Consider the following 23,236-nt stretch of genomic DNA (forward strand, 5'->3'; position numbering starts at 1 on the left):
CGTCCCCTGCATCGGCAGGCGGACTCTCAACCACTGCGCTACCAGGGAAGCCCTATTCTTGGATTTTTACAAGTTCATTCATTGTGGCAGAAGCAACTCACTGTCCAAAAAAACATATTGCTTCCCTTTCTTTAGTGTAGAGTTGTTAGCAGGGAAATAGCTGCCCAGCAAGGGACTGTATTTCTCAGTTGCCCTTACAGTCAAGTGTGTCCTTGTGACTGAGTTCTAACTAATGGAATATAAGAGGAAGGTATCACTTCCAGGCCCAGCTCATTAAAAACATGGCATATTCTCCTCCATGCTTTTCTCCTTCTCCCAGCAGGATAGATGATCATCAGTAGTTCTGGATACCTTCAGTAAGAGATGGTGGAGCTACAAGTTAGAGGGAGCCTGAGTCCATAAATTGTCACTAATTGATAGTTATACATGTTTTCAAGTATATGAGCAAGAAGGAATTTTATTTTGAGCCATTATATATATTTGTTATGATTTGTTTGTTAAAGTTGTTATTCTTACCCTAACAATACACTCACCACTTATTTATTTATTCAACAAATACTGAGTAAATACTATGGACCACATATGCCTCTGGATCTTGAGGACAAGTCAATAAACAAAGGCTTTTCCCTCATGGAGCTTATATCTACTGTCAGAAAAACAAACAAGTGGATCAATCAATTTCAGGTAAAGACTACAAAAAATTATAGTGGGATATAGGTACAGAGAAAAATGTAGTATATTTAAACAGGATGGTCAGGAAAGTTTCTCTGGAGGTGACAATTAAATAAGAGCTGAAATAAATGACAGAGAGAGCATATGAATATTGTCAAAAGGGTATTTCAGTAGGAGAGAAGCAGTAAGGCAAAGGCCCTGAGGTAGGAATGAGCTTGGTGTGCTCATACAACATCAATGAAACCAATATGGTGGAGCTCCAAAAGTAAGGGGGGAAATTAGATCACCAAAAGAAAGATCATGTAGGATCTAGTGGGATTCTCATCCCAAGTGTATTTGGAAGCAGGAAGCCAAGAGGGAAAGGAAGAAAGTGATATAAAATGCTATACTTTTTAAACACCTCACTCTGGCTACACTGTGGAGAATACCCTGTGGGATTAAGAGTTTAGGTAGGAAACAAATGAAATAGCACACACAAAAGTAACAATGGATTAATCTGTGGTAGCACATATTCAGATTGTGAGTGTAGAAAAAAATGAGATTGAAGAGGTGAGGTATAAAAGAAAGATATAAATAAAGGATGATTCCAAGGTTTTTGCCTACAGTAACTGGATATTATGGTGGTGCCATTTCAGAGATGGGGAAAACTACTGGAAGATAATGTTTGGGGAAAGAACTCAATAGTTTGATTTTGGATTTGTTAATATTGTAATGCCAGTTAAAGATCAGTCAGTTGTAGATCTCCAGTGAGCAGTTGGATATATTAATCTGGCATTCAAGAGACAGATGAGAGCTGGAAACACTAATTTTGGAGTCATCAGCATGAGAGCTATGGGTTTTAACTAAGGACATAGCATCCCTTGGGGAATTTGGAAAATTTGTGGAGGAGTTTTAGGCCCTCTAACAATTTAGAAGGTGCTTCTAAAATTTAGCAGGTGGGACCAAAATTGCCAGACTTTTAAATGTCATGTAAGCAGAAAACCTGTTTATAATTATTTGTTCCTAGATCCTAACTACTGATATAATTACATAAACACAAAATTATATCATATGATTTGTATGATTTTACTACATAAACTCACACATATACAGTCAACTAATATTTGATAATGGAGGCAAGGATATAGAATGGGGAAAAGACAATCTCTTTAATAAATGGTGCTGGGAAAAACGGTTATTTACATTCAAAAGAATGAAACTGGAGGTCTATATTACACCACTCACAAAATTAATTAAAAATGGATTAGAGACTTAAATTTAAGACCTAGAGGATCTTCTAGAAGAAAACATAAGGAAAAAACTCCTTGACACTTGGCTTGACAAGAATTTTATGGATATGACACCCAAACCACAAGCAATAAAAGCAAAAATAAACATGTGGGAATACATCAGACTAAAAATCTTCTTCACAGAAAAGCAAGCAATTAACAAAATGAAAAGGCAACATATGGAATAGGAGAAAATATTTGTAAACCACATGTCTAATAAGGTGTTAATATCCAAAATATATAAAGAATTCATACAATTCAACAGCAACAAAAACAAATAATTTGATTTAAAAAATGGGTGGAATACTGAAATACACATTTTTTTCAAAGAAGATACTCAAATAGCCAACAGGTACATGAAAAGGTATTCAGCATCACTAATCATCAGGGAAATGCAAATCAAAACCACAATAAGATATCACCACACACCTGTGAGAATAGCTATTATCAAAAGGGTGAGAGATAAGGGCTGAAGAGAATATGGAGAAACAGAACCCTGCATACAATCGGTGGTAATAATAAATTAGTGCAGCCACTATGGAAAACAGTATGGAGGTCCCTCAAAATATTAAAAACAAAACTATCATATGATCCAGCAATGCCACTTTTGGATATATATCTGAAGAAAATGAAATCCCACTATCTCAAAGAAACATCTGAACCCCTATGTTCATTTCAGCATTATTTACAAAAACAAAGAAATAGAAACAACCTAAGTGGCCATCGATGATGAACAGATAAAGAAAATGTGGTGTATATACAATGGAATATTATTCAACCATAAAAAAGGAAATCCTACCTTTTGTGACAACATGGATGAACCTGTCATGCTAAGTGAAATAAGCGAGACAAAGACAGTTACTGTATGAACTCACTTATATGTGAAACCAAAAAAACCCCCACAACAACAACAACCTAATAGGAATAGAGAATAGATTGGTGGTTGCCTGGGGGTCAGAGGGAGGGGGAGAGTGAAGGTGGTCACAGGGTACAAACTTCCAGTTATGTCCTGGGGTTGTAATGTTCAGCATGGTGACTGTATTTAACAATACTATATTGTATCGTATATTTGAGAGTTGCTAAAAGTAGATTTGAAAAGTTCTCACCACACACCAAAAAAATGTAATGATGTGAGCTGACGGATGTGTTAACTAACCCTATTGTGACAAGCATTTTGCAAGATAGATAAAGTCACTACATTGTACATCTTAAAAAGAACGTGTAATTTTATGACATTATTTTTATGTTTGGTTACTTATACAGAGTTCATATTTGAAGAGAAAACATGTAATTGGTTGGGACAACAGGTTAACTGTGGAAACCCACATATTTGGAGCCTACCCAGCAGGTAATTGGGACACTGGAGTGGACTCCACCCTGTGTTAGTCAACACAACAAGGCCCCATTAGAGCTGTGGTCACCTTCCAAGCCAGGGATAAGTACAGCCTCTTTAAACCTGTAAGTCACAGCCTGAACATCACCAACTTACCCAAATTTCAGGGTAGCCAATTACCCAAATTGTAGGTCATGATCCTCCAAATAAACAAACAGCCTCAGTAGCATAATTCAGTAAACACAAATGTAGAAAATTACACTAGTAATATTGGGTTGTTTTACATAATTTGCAAACTTACTGAGTGCCTCATGGGAGTAAACCCCAAAAAAGGAGAGCCCTGATCTTCTAATGGCCAGGCTGAAACCTCCTGGGGAGGAGTGCCAAACCCTCCTCTCTGCTCTGAAGCAGGATTTCAAGCATGTTTAGACTCTGATGAAGCAATGAAGCAGTCATTCCATTTAACAAAGAGGAAAGCCTGGTCACAAACCCAGAGCATATAATGATTTTAATTAAAAATTCATAATTGGCTCCCTGTAGCCTAGAGGATCAACTCCACACTTTTTTATTGTGTCTCAGTTTGAAACAAGTATCTGGGTACAATTTGGTTTTTTGGAGGTAAGCTCAAGATGCACAAATGATGAAATGAAAAAAGTGAGACAGGGAATGGAGAAAATTCTATAAAGGATGTGTTAACAAGTAGGTTAGCTCTGAAGGTACCTGGGGCTCAGTTCCACCGCAGACTCTCTGTGTGTGGACCACATCTTAAAACTGTATAGGGACTGGGGCATTTAGTCATTGTCTACCCACCCCATTTGCTGAGAGTGCTCCAAGACATAGTAACACCCCTCCCAATCTGTACTGCTTGAAAGGGAGCCATCTTCCCTGGTTGTACAGACAAAGATCTCAGGCACAAAAGAGAGAAGCAGATACTTCTGTGATGGAAAGGCATCAGTGTTCCAGACACTGTCTCATCTTTCAGCTGCAGGTGAACTCAGGAAGGCTGAGGGAAGATGGGTGGGGCATTCACAAGTTTGCTTCACATGGCATAGCAGACCCTTGTGGTTTGGCATGGAACTCAGCAAACTTATCTCTGCCTATTTGATCCTATAATTCACCCACACCAAACTGTCTGCAGTTTCCTGAATGGACTACACCTTTCCAAAATTCCAAATCCCCAATTGTACATTTTGCTTCTCTTCTCTCTGTGCCTGCTGCAGCTGGTTCATATTTTATGAGGGTGCTTATCTAGCACTATGCAACAATAACAATTTACATACTGAGTCTATCACAGAGAGTGGCATAGAAGGAGCACTCATATATTTGTTGAATAAAGACAAAAAGAACAGAACAATCCCTTGGATGGTGGTGAGATTGCTGACAGAACAAATAAACACACTTAGCCTGCTGGGATCACGTAGAATAATCCCATCTGCAAGGGAGGCAGAGAAAGTACTTTGCCAGTGTATTGAAACACAGTGTTCCAATACTTCTGGACAACACTGTGACAGGTAGACAAACTAAATCCTTAAATATGGCTAAGAGAAACACGGGTGAAGCTTTTTGAGCTCAAGTTTGGGGTCTGCCCTGAGTCTGAGGTTCTTAGAAGGACCCAAATGATATGTTGCTTTTATTTTATGTCTAAGAGATATTGCTAAATACCTACCAAACTGGATGTATTCTCCACCAGTAGATTTGGAGAGAGCTCCAGGGAGCCCCACTGCTCCTGGTACTTGGCAAAGTTATCACTTCTGCCTCCATAAACATACAATGGATTTTCCCCCCTAATTCAATTGAGAGACTCAAATGTTCAGATTCATTGAAATGTTGCAGAGACAGGATGTTGTGTGAGATTTGTAAGGTGGTTCATGAACCTAATACCTTGCTTCTAAATCTAGGAAGCAGAGTTTCTTTGAGCTCATCTGAGTCTTATAAATGGCCTGATCTCTTTAGGCTGGTGCTAGGTCTTGGCAGGATACTCATCTGGGCACCAATAGTTGTCACAGGACTCTTCTATTTCCCTGGGACCTATTCAGAAGGCATGCTGTAAATTTGTAGCAATAAGATATACCGATACTGGAGTTTTGTGAGGGTAAAGACAGATTATAGAATTGAGGTATCTTAAATACACCTTTAGCAGAAGTGAAAGCAAGCTGTCAAAGCCAGTCTTTTTAGCCAATAAACTGGAATTTCTTTTTTTAATTTTCTATTTGGAACTAAAACATCCTTTTGCCACATAGGCAGCAGGGTGTTCACAAGTTGGTGATTTGGGGTCAGGGTCCTGAGCTATGCATTGGAGGGTGTACCCAAGGTTTCTTTGAGCAAACAGAAGAACAGCACCTGTACTTTTTTTGCAATGCTACATATGAAACAAGAGCTGCCTAATGATTCTGTGAAACACTTTGCTGAAAATAAACTCCCTATACTAAGTGCTCAAAAGCAAAACATAGCCAATGAAGGTGACAAGGACATCTATAGATGACACTGAAGAACCAGGCCAAGATCTTCACACAAAATTAACTCTTTTATTCAGAGACAGCCTAGCTCAGAAGGTAAAAGAGGAACAAATGACCCGATGCTTGTGCTAAACAAATGATAGAACACAATAAAAAAAAATGAACACAAATGATTGCTTTTCCAGCTATGGAATGTTTGGGAGTTATAGTACAGAAGGCCAACAGAGAAAATTGTTTTACCAATATGCCTCTTAACAGTCAAGTGAATGTTAATCCTCCTCATTTATAGAGTCTCACAAATACATATGACCGAAAAGAACAGAATGTGTTAATGACTAAACTCTGACTCATTTCTCTCACTCTGTACATGGAGTCTGTTGCCAAAATCTATCACTTCTTAAATGTCTCCTATAATTATAACTTTCCTATTTACTATCTATGTGGTTTACAACACACATACACGATGTCCGTGGAGTCACAACAGCACCGGGACACCATTTCACAGAATAATAAAACTGGCCAGGGCTTCCCTGGTGGCGCAGTGGTTGAGAGTCCGCCTGCTGATGCAGGGGACGCGGGTTCCTGCCCCGGTCTGGGAAGATCCCACATGCCGCGGAGCAGCCGGGCCCGTGAGCCATGGCCGCTGAGCCTGCGCGTCCGGAGTCTGTGCTCCGCAACAGGAGAGGCCGCAACAGTGAGAGGCCCGCGTACCGAAAAAAAAAAAAAAAAAAACTGGCCGTCAGCAGCATTAGAAAACTGGTTCAATGTGACTCAGATGGTAAAAGGTATAATCTCAATATCTCATCTGGAAGGTTATCTTTAAGGCACCATCTAACTCTAAAATGGTATGGTTTGATAATTCCATACCCTCCTTTTCTTCATCAGTCTGCCACTGTCTCAGCATTAGACTTGACCATTTCTCACCTAGGCAACTACAATTTCCCCTTTATCTGCCAGCAATAATTTCAGGGAGCAAATCCTTCTTCTTCATTTTGGCCTCCTACAGTGTCACACTGTACTCTAGACATGAAAATAACTCTCTTGGCTCTTGTGTTCATAGCCAAGATGCTCAGCCTATTTTCTCAAGTCTCCCAACAAAGACTGAATTGTATGTCTGGTGCCACGTCATTTGGGCCTGGCCACTTCTCCACAGCTTATCATGGGTTCATTCACAGCTTTCCCTCTTCCTGATCTCCCACCCTGAGGTTCCACAAAGCTATCTTATGTGCAAACATACGCATTTTATTTCACTCCACCTAGCTGCCTACAGCTTCCTCTGCTTCTGTTTTCATTTAAACAACTTTTAAAGTTCCCCTCAAAAAAGCAGTTTTCCCAGCTCCCGACTTGGCGTGGCCTAGTCCTGTGTGAAAATGGAAATGGCACATTAGCACTATCTGCTGCAGACAGCAAACTCCTGCAGGGCAACGACAAAGCTTAATTATCCGTACTTTGTAGAAAACAGAAAATTAGAGCTCAATATGTGTTAAATAAAGGAAAACAAACATTTTAATTTTTGTTGCCATTTGATATTTTTATGGATCATGTTTTGAAATCATTTTGCTCAAAATACAAACTGGAACAAATTTCAGGAGGCTTTTACAACAGTTACCTTAAAAATCATCCCCACCCCCAGAAAATGAAGCCTCTGGATATTTGACTTTGATGACTTGGCATTTGAGGGAAATTTATGGAAAGTCACTTTATTTTTAACATGTTCGTATATGTTCTTTCCATTTTGCACTGTGGGTCTGTGTGTCACAAAGTACAAAGAATCTTCCAAAGTAAAAGTAAAGGTACACGATTTTTATTTTTTTGCCACCATTGTATCCCTGGCACCTCATTGACTTAGAATAAGTCCACAATGAATATTAAATTGAACTTTAATAAAAAATGCATTTTTTATTTCTAAGTCATGAGCAGGATATGAGTTTTAATTGTATAATTTCAATTCTGTGCATGATACATTTCATGGTGAGGGAGGGCGGCTGCTAATTTGAAGGTGTTTGGCCCAGGCAACTAGGCTCAGCCCTGCCTAAGAGTTCATGAACCTCCTGGAAACAGAATTGAAGGCCCTAGTGATTAAAAACTATATCACACAAAACTAGGTCACACAAAAGATTCCACAATTGTCTTAGGTACACGCTTCTGATTCATTTCTCATTTCCAATAAGCTTCAAAAGACAAAAATCTTCCATAATGATATCCTTCATGGCTATGTTTTCTTTTCTAATCCCATAGCCATTAGCCTAACCCAAGCCCCTAGCTTTTCACAGAGGATTCACTGTAGCAGACATCACACAGACTTTCCTGATTCTCAGATTTTGCAGTTCTGGTATAGTATTCCCTGTAACATAACACATCTTTTTTAAACAAGCATATTCTATCACACTTTCCAAAATTATTGTGTTCCTTGATTTTCCTGTCTATCAACACAGACCCTCGCTATCTGACATTTAATACTTTCTGTAACCCAGCTTAAGAAATCTGGCACCATTCTTGACTTCTCCCTTTCTGTTGCCAACTCCCCTCCTAAATTACGCTCCAACCTATCACCAAGTCCTATCTGTTTTACTCTCATGTCCAAGATACTAGCATCTCTCTCTCAGACTACAGCAAGCCTGTATAGGTAGTAGCTTGATGATGATGGTGATGATGATGAGTGATCCACCCAATTTACTGTATATACAAGAACCAGAACAATCTTATAAAAAATAGGTCATATTTGATGATATTGCTTAAAAGCCTCCAAAGAAGTTCTATTAATTACCTAAGAACAAAATCCAAATTCTCTACTCTGATTCTCAATGTCCAGCATGATCTGGGTCCTGTCTATCTGTCTAATTCATCCTGAGCCACTTGCCCCCTTCCTTACTTGGCTTCAGGCTTTAACTTTCTGTTAGTTTTCAGAACCCATCAATCTCTTTCTGTGTTATCTGTTCTCTCCTCACCCCCTCACTTACTTGGCTCCTCTCAACTTTTAGATCTTGGCTTGAAGGTCAACTCCTTGGAGATGTTTTCCCTTACACCCCCACCTAAAAAATCCTCCCATCTCCAATATTCACTGTTGTAGCATCTAGCTCATATTGTCTTCATCACATTAGTAGCATTACTACTACCATTACTTACCACCAACTTGCTTCTTATATGTATTTGCTTACTTCTTTGTTTGCTGCACTCAACTAGAATGTAAGTCATACAAGGGCAGTATATCACATCTGTCTTGTCTACCACTGACTCACCAGAACTGGATAGAGCCTAGTGCATGGTGTGCATGCCATCATTTTTTGTGGAACATTCTATCAGTGGTTTTAATTTTATTCAACTAATTATTTGTCTCTACTCCCAGATTCTTGCTCTCCACTGTGTTCACGACAATTGCCTCGTCTTTGCATCAAGGTACACTATTTCCATCTCTGAGATTTCACTCATCCTCTTTGATCAAAATATTCAACCCTTCCAGCTTGGTCTGCCAAAATTCTGATGAAGTCATCTTGCCCTCACTGATCTTTTGCTCCTTAGCATTCCTCTATCACTTAAATATTCTCCACAAAATTCTAATTCTTATATATACAACATTATATACAATACAATATTCTAATTCCTTAATATAAATTGCCATCATTTCCTCAACTAAACTCTGAATACATATGTTTGTATATATATTTACTTATTCCTAGAGTTACTATGTCAAAGAACACAACATTGGTTTAGAATCAATTGATTAGAATCAGATAACTTCATATGTATTAGATATATTTATTAGATATCTTAGATAACTTCATAAGAAGGATCTTAAAGAAAGCTAAGACCCATGTGTATATACTAAAATTCTAAATATCCACCCCAGCAAAGCTTTCACCTTTAACATCTTAACATCTATTTTTTAAAAAATAAATTCATTTCTCTAGTCCAAAAGACACTTTTGTAAGTTTTATAAGAATTGGGTTTTGCTTGGGTGGTGATGACACCTAAGCTTCCCAAAGTATTCCATACTCTAAAAATTGCAGGAACACAGCATACTGGAGACCATATGGAAACAAGTTCTGCAAGAATTCTGTATAGTTAGCATCTGTTTCTGTCATAACTAGTACAGAAACTGAAACATGGCTTTTGGTTTCTTCTCTCAGGCTAATGCTTTAAGGACAGTTTAATCAAGGAATACTACTAGAAAGTGTTTTGCCAAGATCTTAATAGCTGAGTTACTTTTCAGTACAAACACCTGTAATTCTGAGTATCAGTGCTACTGACTCATGCATCTTTATATAACAAACTCAGAGATCAAGTATAAGAGTAACTCTTATAAACATTCTTGACCCTCAAAGCCAAAGGAAGATTTAAATTTGGGACCAGGGCTGTTTCTGAAGCTCTGCATAGCCTCAACTTCTCCCATATACCAATTTTGCTCTAGGGGCCACTTATTCTCCCACTCAACAAAAAATTATGGGCAGCCAGTTCTTTGCCAGGTTTTGTTCTGGGTGCTAGAGACATTGAGGTAAAAGACGGGCAAGTTCAGTGTTCTTCAAGGGGCTTTGTAGCATTCCAGTGGTAATCTTAGTGCATTCTTTTCTGACTGACAAATGTACTTCAAGATCTCTATTTTTCTCATCCTTTCCCTCTCTCAATGCTGGAAGACAATATAAAATGTTTTTTTGCCATAATTTACCTCATAATTCTCTTTTTAATTCTTAATATTTCTTCTAAATTCTCAAAAATTTCTCATCATACTTAATAATACCATGTTTATAAATCTAAGATGCCATAAATTATAAGAACACACCACTATTTTATGTACCACTAAGAGCAAAAAAAAACCTTTGATAATTAAATTATGTTACAATACTTTTTATCACTTGCAATTTTTTTTATTGAGGTATATTTGATTTACGATATTATTCACTTTATTCATTATTACTATGATTCATTTTATATTACAAAAAGAGCCTACTTGAATTTATTTAGACGTAAATGTTTACTAAATCACTGGCATTTATGTAAAAAGAAGTATAAACATAATAAATTATTTCTAAAATTTCTTCACATTTAGAATCCAAATTACTGATCAATTCAGAATCATTAAAGTCCATAATTTTCCATATAAAATATCCCTTTGTGCCATCAAGAGCCTTGGTGAAACAGCGTTTTTTAATTGTGCCTCATTTCTGTCTTCAGGATTCTCTTGCAAGCTGTAGATTATACATCGATATTTATATATCTATTTATTGATATAAATTTGTACGCCCAAATATGAGCAGTAAGAAATACATCACAATTGCTGCCTACACGACAGCAGTTGCATGACACCTTTTGATTTCACACATGTTAAAATGTACAAAGAAACATGGTTCTTAGAAATGATGAAATATATCACACCAAAAATGTAAGCCAATTTTTAAAAAATGTGCATTATAGCTACAAATTTTAAAAGAAAAATACTCCTGATTCTATCCACAAGTATCTTCAAGGGCAATGTTAGTCTCACGCAGATAAGCAATGAATGTATGGCAAGTTCCAAAACTGTGAAAAACTGCCCGAATGTGATCATTCTCATCACCTCCTAAGGTAGAAACAAGAAATGTGTTCCCATTCAAAATTACCAGTGTCTGCTGTTTGCTCTGTCTGAGGAAATGTCTTGAAAGCGAAACGAAGATCCAAGACTGCCTACAGAATCAGCTTTGCCAAGAACCTTAATTTAGCGCTGTAAAATCCTAGAGCCAGTAGAGAATCTGTAGAATGTCTAGTCCCAATATCCTCGTCTGGCACTGAGGAAACCCAGGCCTGCAGGCACAGAGATAGACACTAGACCTCAAGCTTCCTGAGTCTTGTGCCATAGCTCTTTCTCCCACACACTGCAGCCCTTCTTCTCTGGGAGTCATTCTAGCACTCCCAGAAGAGAAGTAGTACCCCATTCATACTCCCAATGTGATACTGTTTGGCACTGAAAGGACACACTGCAATACGGTTCTTCTGGGTTTGATTGAAAAGGACTGAAAAATGTCTTTTCAGAACATTCTTAAAGCAGAATTTGAAATTATCTAAGGACCTCTAGGAAAGACAGAGCTGACTAATGGGTAGGAATCACCAATCTGTAACAGAGGTCGGTGAACTATACTTCTTGGGCAAAAACCCCACCTGCCACCTGTTTTTCAAAATAAAGTTTTGTTGGAACACATTCATGCCCATTTGTCTCTGTATTGTCTATGGCTGTTTTTAACAATGGTTGAGTAGTTACAATGGAAACCACGTGGCCCGTAAAGCTGAAACTATTTACTATCTGGCTTTTTACAGAAAAGTTGTCTATCTCCTTACCTAGAAGATAGGCTTTTAAGGACAGAGGCCAGGAATAATAACAAGCTGCAGCTTCAGGCTCCAGAATAGATTTTATGGGTTGATGGTACAGAAAAAACTATTCTTGTTAAACATCCGTTTAACCAGGGCACTCATTATCCCTACTTCCTATTCATACTTCATCATCCCATAGAATAGAACACGAACACACAGAACATACATACAAACACACACGCACACTTCCAGAAAAAAGGGAGTGGCTTTTGTCCAGTTATCTTCCAGGGCTAACCTTGTTGTCACAATCTAATTAAGTGATACATTTATTTCTTCAGCTATGAAGAATTCTTCAATTACCCTCTTGATTCATTCATGTTTCCCAAAACCTTTGTCCAGTGTATTTGAGCCCTGACTCCAAACTTTCAACACTCCCACTCCTGAGTCATCCAAAACAGTAACCTATTCCTCTGCATTACTTCTATAATAAAATTCTTATCTGATAGACCCTGATACTGTATACAGTATACTGAATACATCCTGCAAGTAGTAAATCTCCATAAACATAATTGGGCTACAGAAGTTCTATTAATACAAATATTATAAATGAAAATACTGCTTTTATTTTTATCCAAAAATTAATGAATATATATGACCTTTTTAGAATACAATCTTATAGTTATCAGGAGCAGAGACTTTGGAAATAACTGTGCTCTTCACTTAACACAAAATTATCCACTTATGCTAAACAAATCAAGGGACTGCCTCGATGGTGAAAATTCAACAGGACTCTTTTAGCATTAGCCATATAAATAAATCAAGAAATTAGCTCACAAAAGGAGAATCACTGGATTTATTTGTAAATCAATTTATAGATAGTGATTCTAGATAAGAAGTAAATATTCTTCTTTAGAAAATGTTGTAGAACTTATAAAGTTAGGACTTGGGAAATAGTACAACCCCTAAACTGATGTGGTAATCTACTAGGTGGAAAATATACACCCAAATAAATGCCTATTTAAGTGCACAATCTCCTATGGCTTTAATGTGCCACCTGCTAATTTTTTACAGGCAGTCCCTACAAGAATAGAAGCATCTTGAAATGCAATTCATTAAATGAGTCCCTCAACCATACTTTAAAAAAAAAAAATATTCTGAACTCTAATTGACTCTGTAAACTTTCCAACAGAGAGCTTTATGTATGCTAATAGTGTTGGCCAGAGAACATCCCCAACAATTTTGCCTGGGTAAGTAAACCTAAGAGAGAGGTTGGCAGTCATCCCCACTGAGGTTCTCCTAAACCTGCAAGAATACCTTTAAATGCTGGAATTGGTGAAAATACTTCTTTAGATATTCACATCCAATCCCTCCTTTTCCTCCCAGCTTGATTTGTAGTATTTTGGTTCATCTGCTCTCAATCCAAAAGAAAATAAAATAAGCTTACTGAGGATTTAGGAGAAAATATAAAAGATCTGGGGATGCTGAGAAGAAATACAAGAGAAACAAATATGGCACTGGGACATTAGACAAAACCTGGCATAGTTGCAGAGAGAAGGAAAACAGATTTACTTGAAGAAAGAAAAATAGTATCCAAAAAATAAGAAGCTGGATGGAGTGGGAGAGGAGAAGGCAGGGAACAGAGGAATGAGGGTAAATACGGCAATCCGATGGAGAGAACTCCTAGGTTTGAGAGCTTATAAACATTGGAATGATTTAACAATCTCCTTGAGAGAGTTGTGAAATGTTTTGTTCCTGGAAATGTTTAGACAAAATGTAGGTAAATTGATGCAGAGAAGTAATTTAGTTGACATCTCTAGATGTCCTTCCAACTCTGATTCTATGATTTTGTAACTTAAGAATGACTGAGGTAATGCCAAAAAATAATAAGAACCCAAGCTTATGTTAAGCATACACACAAGATTTATGGTCTGTCTCAGAACTTTTTTCCAGAGTAACATGGAGTGAATTTCAAATGCATCATTCTCTGCCGGTAATCATTTATTTGTTTAAGTGCTAAGAGTGACAGTACAATTGTGTAGCAATATTCAGTCTATACATGTAATTGCCCTTCTGGCTTTCTTTGTATTCTCAGTCCAATTTTCTTAAACTCCAAATCAGATAAATGTCTCATCAGCTTTCCAGTAGTCTTCCTAAAGATATCACAATTTCTTCAGATTCTACTAGATTATTTCTATATTCTTAATGACAGACCCAGCCTCAGTTAAACAAGCTAAAGAACATTTTTTTTCAAATTTCACAAAATGTTGATCCATTCTAATGCAATTTTATTCTACATTATGAGGTATGCCTTCCTGGGAAGCAGCAGCATACTTATGTTTTCATTTAAATATGATATAATGGGTTTGATTTGGGGGATGTGAGTTAATTCTGAATTTCCTCTCATTTATCTGAGTTTTCAATGGTATTCTATATATTCTCCTTTGGTCCATCACACAAAAAAATGTTCATGTTAATTTACCACCATGCAAATCAAAGGGAGGTTCTAACAACAATCAAGCTTCATGGTAGCAGCATTCTTCAGAATGTTACCCTTTCTTACTCCCTAATGTATAGGCCCATTTTTTTAGGGGTAACATTGTATCTGAAGGCCGACTTTCAATTACATACGGTATTCAAAAGCTGTGCAGTATTCAAACCTGGCTGAAATTTCCACCAAGATTATATTTAGACTATTTCCCACTATCATTTTAAGTGAGCATTTTTTTTTTTACCCACTCTGTATAATACTGAACTACCCAGTCATTATTCCTTTGGCCAACCTCTGCTATTTTCTGTTCCCCTTTTCCTTTTACTCCAGTAATTGCTTGCTTTCAGTTCTTTTTATAGGCCAACCAATTCATCACATGTATTCAGTATTTTCTCATAATTTTCACTCTAAATACTGTTTCTGACATCTCGCCAATATCCTATTGGGCCTCCCTATTTCTGCTTTTATTTAAATGCTAATTATTTCAGTCTTGGGCATTTTGGAAGAATTAATGAGTACATGAGAAAACTGATGTTCCTAAAATTTTAAGGTCATTAACCCAGCTAGTTATTAACTCTCAAAAAAGGTCCTTATAGGAAAGAAGGTGATTATTGTTCCTGTAGCATCTTTAATTAAAAAAAAAAAAGGAACTATTTTCTTTGGTACAACTGGTTTTCAGACATAATAGGATTCATGAATTTAAAACAAATTTAGGAAATGTCAAAGAATAATTTTAAGACATTATCTGTCAGTGAGCCATTTTATTTTTATACAAGGGAAACCAATAAATAGATTAATTTCTTTAATTACAGACAAAAGCAGAAGAGGAGAGAACAAAACTGTCTGAGAAGAGTAAACCATTTTTCCCCCCCTTGGGTAAGCAACAGTTAGCAAAGAGCCAATCAAGACATTCACAAGGAGACAATTTTCACCCATTTACAGATTCTCTGAAAAGCACAGCGAGTTTTTCAGTGAGGTGCAAGCAAGCCCATCCCTGAGTAATGGCTCTGGGCCCTTTCTCCTATGAGAATTTCTCAACTCCCCCCAGTTTGATCAAACTCAGCTCCCTAATCTATCTGGCTGTCAGGGCATCCCTCTGATACAGAACAATGACCTGAAGATTACCTGGGGGAAAGTGGCTTTGTATTAGCATGTAAGTATATGAATATAAACAGCAAAGTTAGACAAAAAGCTTATGGATTTTACTTCTTGTGTCATCTTGATATGACCCCTTTAGTCTTGGAGCACTTTCTTGCACCTGGCACAAGATGTGACTGGATCTCCTTGTACTTTTCTTCCCCCGACCTGGGTCAGCCATTTCTCTAGAGACCCTCATTTCTTTCTCTTGGTGAGTGTATTTAGAAAACAAATTCTGAGCACTAGGTGTGCTCATTGCTATAAGGGTATTCTTATATCTAGACCTTTCCAGTTCATAGAGCAAGAAAATACACCTATGCTTTCAAGCCCAAGTCAACACCACCAGATCAGTTAAAGGTTCACTGTGAAACTAATGAGCTCCTTCTAATGTTCTATACCTAATTTTGTTATTTCTAATTTTTCTTAAAGAGATTCTCCATAATTGTATAAGCTTCAAGGCTCAAAAAAACTGTATACCTCTATCCTCATACCCTAACACAGGGTCGCCTTCATATTCTACAATACCATTCTTGTAATCTGACTTCTTTAACAGTGAAAACCCTGCTTCCTAAAAAGATCAATATATGAACTCACTTTCTTTATCTTCTAATATACATAAAATAGTTTTGTAATTACAATAGCAATAGCAATACCTACAGCAAACCTGCTAAGTAAAGTTTAAGATTTGATTGCCATTCTGCCCTTTGAATGCATTCTACAAAGGGTTGTTTAAAGTTATTTGAATTTTTACTTTGTGTATTTATCAATTTCATAACACATTAGGTTCATTTATATGTATTTCTATTTAATTTTAGGGATTTTTACTAATTATATAATAATTTAATCTTAGTTTCATTAAATATTTACATGACTCAAAACTCAAAATGATAAAACTAGAGATAGCATTCCTATCCTTAACCTCTCCAATCTGTTCCTACCCATCTTAAGGCCTGCTCTGAAATCTCATATTATCTCTGACTGTTATGGGGAAGAGTAGCCATACTCCCTTAACTTTATCATACTTAACTTGCTTTATTGTCCTTAATATTACCTATCACTACAGGACATAATTTTATTTATTTATTCATTCATTTATTTATTTATTATCTGCTTCTACTAGAACATAAATTCCCTAAGAATACTTTGTTTCATTCACTGCTATACCCCAAGAACCTAGAATAATCCCATGCATAGTAGGTACTCAATACATATTTGTTGCAGGAATTTCATGAATGAGTAATATTTATTTATACAAATTGGAGCCACCCTATAAAGACTGTTCCAAAACTTGTCTTTTTTACACAATATTTCCTGGAGATCATTCCACATACATTTTTCCCTTATTTGTGGAAGGCTACATAATATTCCATGGTAAGGCTATAGTGTATTTAATCTGTCCTCTGTTGAATGGCATCCAGGTTGTTTCCAGTCTTTCACTGCTGCAGACCCTGCTGTAATGAACATCCATTTACTTATAGTTGAGTTCATTTTTGTATTTAATATATTTAAAATATTAATCTTCAACAAAAGTTGGTGTATAATAGAGAAGAAAGAAAAATTTAGATCTATTTTACAAGATAAATATGATTTCAAAGACATTTCCTACTTATGGTAGCTTCAGATTAAGCTGCAGACTTATAGATGATATATATTGGTTTTACACATTCTAAATGGTATTTGGGTGCAAATGCTTGAGAAGAACAGAATAAAATGATTTCTAAGATCCTATGTAGCCCCAGGATTACTCCAGGGTATCCTATGCTCTTTTGGCTCTAGAGAATATACCAGATTTATTTTAACCCATTTCCCCCAGATCTTTTAAGATATTAATGTGTAAAATGACAGAAGTCTTTTGAAATAGAGTATTTACATCTACAGGTAGTATTATGGTTCTTTAATTCACTCAGATGTTTACAGCAAAAATAATGACAGTAATGGACCACATACTGAATTAAAAAAAAAAAAACTGAGTTCATAATGATACTGTGAGAAAACAAGAGAAAGAGGACAAGCTGTACATGTGTAAAGTGAAAGTCCAAAATGTGAATAATTTGGAAATCTAGGAGAAAGGTATTCAAGTGTACTTTAAAATGTTTCAAAAATTTTAAAAATCGGAGAAAAGGAAACAAATAATGAAGATGAGTCTGAAAGGCAAGGAGCAGTTACATGGCGAGATGCAGAGACATGTACGTCTCTCACCCTTCTGTTCCTCAACGTACCTTCCCTCTAAAAAAAAATAAGTTGCACTAAACTACCTGCTCTGACAAAAGCAAATGTAATTCCATATACAGTTTGCTATGGATAATGCATTCTCAAGAACTACATTATTTTAAAATACTAAATGTTACATTTGGGGATTTCCTGGGAATGGAAGTGACATTTGAAACTAATACAAAAATAAATGAAAATACTGTAATAGCAGGATATTTTATGTGTCTATTTGATAGACAAACTGAAACACAATCCTAATTAAATATAGTCTCTTTAGAAATACATACTGATGACAAAGGAGGCAAGGATATACAGTGGAGAAAAGACAGTCTCTTCAGTAAGTGGTGCTGGGAAAATTGGACAGCTACATGTAAAAGAATGAAATTAGAACGCTCCCTAACACCATACAAAAAATAAACTCAAAATGGATTAGAAACCTAAATGTAAGGCCAGACACTATAAAACTCTTAGAGGAAAACATAGGAAGAACACTCTATGACATAAATCACAGCAAGATCCTTTTTGACCCACCTCCTAGAGAAATGGAAATAACAACAAAAATAAACAAATGGGACCTAATTAAACTTAAAACCTTTTGCACAGCAAAGGAAACCATAAACAAGATGAAAAGACAACCCTCAGAATGGGAGAAAATATTTGCAAAGGAATCAACAGACAAAGGATTAATCTCCAAAATATATAAACAGCTCATGCAGCTCAATATTAAAGAAACAAACAACCTAATCCAAAAATGGGCAGAAGACCTAAATAGACATTTCTCCAAAGAAGACATACAGATGGCCAAGAAGCACATGAAAAGCTGCTCAACATCACTAATTATTAGAGAAATGCAAATCCAAACTACAGTGAGGTATCACCTCACACCAGTTAGAATGAGCATCAACAGAAAATCTACAAACAACAAATGCTGGAGAGGGTGTGGAGGAAAGGGAACCCTCTTGCACTGTTGGTGGGAATGTAACTTGATACAGCCACTATGGAGAACAGTATGGAGGTTCCTTAAAGAACTAAAAATAGAATTACCATATGACCCAGCAATCCCACTACTGGGCATATACCCAGAGAAAAACATAATTCAAAAAGACACATGCACCCCAATGTTCATTGCAGCACTATTTAGAATAGCCAGGTCATAGAAGCAACCTAAATGCCCATCGACAGACAAATGGATAAAGAAGATGTGGTACATATATACAATGGAATATTACTCAGCCATAAAAAGGAATGAAATTGGGTCATTTGTAGAAACGTAGATGGACCTAGAGACTGTCATACAGAGAGAAGTAAGTCAGAAAGATTAAAACAAATATCGTATATTAATGCATATATGTGGAACCTAGAAAATGATACAGATGAACCGGTTTGCAGAGCAGAAATTGAGACACAGATATAGAGAACAAATGTATGGACACCAAGGGGGGAAAGCGGCTGGGGGTGGGGGGGTGTGATGAATTGGGCGATCGGGATTGACATGTATACACTGATGTGTATAAAATGGATGACTAATAAGAAAATAAATAAATAAATAAACATTTAAAAAAAGAGTGTGTCTTGGTTTAACAACAACAACAAGAAAAAAGACATACTGAACACACATTACTTTAACATTAGCATTTATTCTAAATCTAAAGGTGATTTAGGTAATGTAATATAACATACATTTCAGGAAAGTGTCATATTAAACTAAGCAGGGCTGGCCTGTTTATCCTTCATTCCCAGGCTTCTCTCCTCCCTTTTAGAAGATTCCCACATCTTCAGGGGTTCGCCATCCAAAGCACGTGTTATTTATTCATTCACTTTTTTTCTCCTCACCACCGAAATCTTACCTCTGCCTTGTATCTGCTCTACTCAACCCTCTGCTCCCTGATTCTTAAGCACTGCATGGAAATTCACCTTCTGTATCCCTTTCCTTCATGGTCCACAGTATTTGCTAGGAAGCATTATAAATCATTCCTGCTTAGCATGCTAATTAGGAGAACAAGTTGACCGCTCCATATGTATGTGAAATGTAGCCTTCTGACAAAACCACGGCTTTCTAATGCCTCAATTACATCAAAGTTATTCCTCAACTTCCTTCTTCCTGTAGGTAAACCTACAGCCCTGTGCACATCTTTGTAAAACATATTACTTAATAGTGAAATTATTTCTCTAGGTCTTTATCATATCCCAATCAGACCAAGTTCCTTAAGAGCACAGATCATATCTTGAACATTTTAGTATCCCTATACATAACCCAACACTTAGCACATTATAAATGCTCAGTAAAAGACTATGTGACTTACTTATCAAATTGAAAACAATTTCTTTCTGGAAACACTTCAGCCTGGAAATAGACAGTGCATTTCAGAGAGAATTCTTTAAGAAAAACCAAACTAATAAGAGGAGTAACAAGCAGGGAGACCAAAGACCAGAGCCTTTTCCAGTTGCCAGAAAAACTCCCTGTTGTTGAAAGCAGGTAGATTCAAAATAGCCTTTTGGTTGAAACAAGGGTAGCTTTACGGGAGAAGCGTGCTTAGTGCCCAACCTTGAGATAATCCAACAAAGAACCCATTTCAAAAGAACAGAATTTGAGCCATTTCTGTTAAGCCTTCACTTTTACCCAGGTGGTTCTTGTTACAGTCAGAAAGCGGGGGTGGGTGGGGAGAAACAACTTTACCCAAAACAATTTTCAAGAAAAAGAGTACAATAGATTATATATGACCACGAATCTCCTCCTGGAACTTAAAACCTTAATCTATTTAATATCCTGGTCCTACAAAAAGCAACAGTGCCTCTCAAAAATAAGGGGGAAAGAAGAAATTGTCCTGGGAGGCAAACACAATCACGGAGTTGACATCTATTGTATACTGCAGTAAAGATTAAATTCTAAAACTTTCAACTACAGGAAACAATTTACAATATTATAGTTCTCTAGACCTGACAGATTATAAGAGTGAAAGAAAACTGGGGTGAAGGCAGAGAACCAGACGCTAAACCCAGCATCTGTATCTTCTGTTCGCCCAAGCAAAGCACTTGACTTACCTGCACCTCCGATTCTTAACCTGAAAACTGAGTACGTTGAACTTGCTGTGATTTTAAGGTTCTTTCGAGGCATATTATTAAATAATTCCATGCTTGATTTGTTTTTTTCTGAGAATAAAAGTAAAATGGGGGTGAAACTGCCCATAAACTGTATTAGTATATAGGAGTTTTGAGTGATTCCTGGGCTGCACTGCCCAGAGCTTGCTCTCAAGACCAAAGCTGGGCTCTCACACTGGGCGTTATGCTCAGGGAGTGGGAGTGCTGGCTGCAGATAGCTCACAGCTGAGTCTCTCTCAAGGAATTAACCTCAGGTGCAGAGGGTTGACTGGCAACAAGCACTTCTTCCCAAGGGAGAAGTAGCTACCAATCAATGCAGAGATACAAGGATTCAGCCCTCTTGCCTCAATTTGGGACAACTCTGAAAGACAACCCGATATCTAGAGCACCCCAAGGACTCAAATAAAACCCATTACAATCACAGTGCAAATTCTCCCGCAACCCAATCCTGCTTCCCTCACTTCCTTTTACGTATTGTGTCCAAGAGTATTCCCCAGTGTCCTCCTAACAGCACATCTACATCTCAAGTCTGTGTCCTGGGGAATCCAACAAGTGGTCCTAGAAAGCAAATTATAAAACGGAATTTGGGGGAGCTGATAATGAGGATTCCTTCATTGGTGGTAGATAGAATACTTATTCCTGGCATGCTAAAGTGGTACAATTATTAAAACTTTTACCTGTGGTAAACTGAAATGAGACAGTGTGTCAGAAAGCACTGGCAAGGGGGCTTCCCTGGTGGCGCAGTGGTTGAGAGTCCGCCTGCTGATGCAGGGGACATGGGTTCGTGCCCCAGTCCGGGAAGATCCCACATGCCGCGGAGCGGCTAGGCCCGTGAGCCATGGCCGCTGAGCCTGCGCGTTCAGAGCCTGTGCTCCGCAACGGGAGAGGCCACAACAGTGAGAGGCCCGCGTACCGCAAAAAAAAAAAAAAAGAAAAGAAAAGAAAGAAAGCACTTGGCAGGTACAGTGTCTTAGGTATTTGAGAGAATTAGGGAAAAAATAATTATAAGAACTATAGAATCTGACAACTTTTGCTGGCTACTACTGATGCACTGTAAAAATTCAAGGATGCTCTGAGAGGGATTAATCTCAAATTTAAAACTACCAAAATCAAAGGGCCTCCTTGGAAGCATATAAAGCATGTAAAGTAGATGCTTATCTACTGCAGCCAGAGGGCAGAAAAAGCTTAAGATCAGGTTCAACAATGAATTATAAGGAAAGCAAAAGTCCAGAGAAGAGAAACTGAATTCTCAGTCACAGCAGGTATGCCACTCAAGATAAAACCCTGAGACTTGGAATGGGGACATCTGGGTTGAGACACTTGAGAATCTTGACCCCTCAGATCTGTCTAGCCCTGCAGAAGTAGCTTACCATTCTCAAAGCTTAGTATTCTGCCCTGGCTCTTAGATGATGCAGAGCCTTGAAAGAGAACACCCATCCTCCTCAGATTCTACCCTACTGACACTCCCCGCTACAAGACTAATAACTAGGGTCAAATCACTACATAACCCAGCCAAGGACATTCTCGGCCTGCTGAGGGAGAACAGGGATGCAGAAGGAGCTGCAGGACCTGGCGAATGTGAGTCGGGAGGAGAATATGTATGGAGCTGGAGACTGAGGGTGCTGGATCAATGAGTGTGGAGCATGAAGTTAGGTAAGGGAGAGTTTATCCATACGAGGACACTATCCAGTGACACAGGAGTTCGTAATCTGGCAGGACCCTGGGATATGGTGCTAAGACACTGTTATCCACATCTTGGATGCCTTTTCTAGGGAGCAATGGCCCACACTAAAAGAACAAGAAATGGGAGAACAGCTGTGTTAGTGGAAAAGGGTGCAAAAAGATCAAGAGAGGAAATATGCCAGGGAGGACATTCTAATACAATGGGGGAAAAAAAAAAACTAGTTGCTGACCAGCTGTGCTCCATGGATGCACTTGAAGGGCAACACTGTTTCCTAAAGCAATAAGGAATGCGTTGGTGAAAGAAGCACCAGAAATGGTGAGAAACTTACTGGTAGCTATTCTTTCTAATGCAGGGATAATTGTAGGAGATGCTGGACAGTTACTACTGGGTAGTAACCAGAATTTTACAATCCTAAAATAATACAGGATAGGATGCAATTGATGGAATTCAGAGTACGCCACAGCAAAATATGCCAGTCCGGCTTGTGGATTATTTTGAGCAGAAAACAAACAAAGCCCAAAAGACTCAGGAAGAACCTTTGAACTCCACCATAACTGCCTAAAAGAATTTAAGATAGAAGGTCTCTTCCAGGAAGGAGCTATCACTATA

At 37.6% G+C, this 23,236-nt stretch overlaps 1 pseudogene across 1 annotated transcript in view; it reads right to left on the reverse strand.

Moving 5' to 3' along the window:
• The window catches only part of LOC307051247 (dual specificity protein phosphatase 3-like), a 39,433-nt pseudogene extending 18,456 nt beyond the window's left edge, over nucleotides 1-20,977 (reverse strand). The window contains exon 1 of the transcript in view: nucleotides 20,887-20,977. The product of the transcript in view is annotated as a dual specificity protein phosphatase 3-like (transcript). The remainder of the gene's footprint in view (nucleotides 1-20,886) is intronic.
• Nucleotides 20,978-23,236: the final 2,259 nt, after the last annotated feature.

This window comes from Hyperoodon ampullatus (genome assembly GCF_949752795.1).
Source record: "Hyperoodon ampullatus genome assembly, chromosome: 4".
NCBI classification, from domain to species: domain Eukaryota; kingdom Metazoa; phylum Chordata; class Mammalia; order Artiodactyla; family Ziphiidae; genus Hyperoodon; species Hyperoodon ampullatus.